Consider the following 1529-nt stretch of genomic DNA (forward strand, 5'->3'; position numbering starts at 1 on the left):
GCCCTAAGTAACGTTTCTGTGGCCCTAAGTAATGTTTCTGTGGCCCTCAGTAACAAATCTGTGTCCCTCAGTAACAATTCTGTGTCTGTCCCTGAGTAACAATTCTGTGTCCCTAAGTAACGTTTCTGTGGCCCTAAGTAACGGTTCTGTGGCCCTCAGTAACAATTCTGTGTCCCTCAGTAACAATTCTGTGTCTGTCCCTAAGTAACAATTCTGTGGCCCTAAGTAACGATTCTGTGGCCCTCAGTAACAAATCTGTGTCCCTCAGTAACAATTCTGTGTCTGTCCCTAAGTTACAATTCTGTGGCCCTAAGTAACGTTTCTGTGGCCCTAAGTAACGGTTCTGTGGCCCTCAGTAACAATTCTGTGTCCCTCAATAACAATTCTGTGTCTGTCCCTAAGTAACAATTCTGTGGCCCTAAGTAACGTTTCTGTGGCCCTAAGTAACGGTTCTGTGGCCCTCAGTAACAATTCTGTGTCCCTCAATAACAATTCTGTGTCTGTCCCTAAGTAACAATTCTGTGGCCCTAAGTAACGTTTCTGTGGCCCTAAGTAACGATTCTGTGGCCCTCAGTAACAAATCTGTGTCCCTCAGTAACAATTCTGTGTCTGTCCCTAAGTAACAATTCTGTGGCCCTAAGTAACGATTCTGTGGCCCTCAGTAACAAATCTGTGTCCCTCAGTAACAATTCTGTCTGTCCCTAAGTAACAATTCTGTGGCCCTAAGTAACATTTCTGTGGCCCTAAGTAACGATTCTGTGGCCCTCAGTAACAATTCTGTATCCCTCAGTAACAATTCTGTCTGTCCCTGAGTAACAATTCGGTGTCCCTAAGTAACGTTTCTGTGGCCCTAAGTAATGATTCTGTGGCCCTAAGTAACAATTCTGTGGCCCTAAGTAATGTTTCTGTGGCCCTAAGTAACGTTTCTGTGGCCCTCAGTAACAATTCTGTGTCTGTCCCTGAGTAACAATTCTGTGTCCCTAAGTAACGTTTCTGTGGCCCTAAGTAACGTTTCTGTGGCCCTAAGTAACGATTCTGTGGCCCTAAGTAACGTTTCTGTAGCCCTAAGTAACGTTTCTGTGGCCCTAATTAACATTTCTGTGGCCCTAAGTAACGTTTCTGTGGCCCTAAGTAACAGTTCTGTGGCCCTCAGTAACAATTCTGTGGCCCTCAGTAACAATTCTGTGTCTGTTCCTGAGTAACAATTCTGTGTCCCTCAGCAACAATTCTGTGTCTGTCCCTAAGTAACAATTCTGTGGCCCTAAGTAACGATTCTGTGGCCCTCAGTAACAAATCTGTGTCCCTCAGTAACAATTCTGTGTCTGTCCCTAAGTAACAATTCTGTGGCCCTAAGTAACGTTTCTGTGGCCCTAAGTAACGGTTCTGTGGCCCTCAGTAACAATTCTGTGTCCCTCAATAACAATTCTGTGTCTGTCCCTAAGTAACAATTCTGTGGCCCTAAGTAACGTTTCTGTGGCCCTAAGTAACGGTTCTGTGGCCCTCAGTAACAATTCTGTGTCCCTCAATAA

This window comes from Staurois parvus, unplaced genomic scaffold, assembly GCF_062004578.1.
Source record: "Staurois parvus isolate SC_StPar_1 unplaced genomic scaffold, SC_StPar_1.0 ptg000217l, whole genome shotgun sequence".
NCBI lineage: Eukaryota > Metazoa > Chordata > Amphibia > Anura > Ranidae > Staurois > Staurois parvus.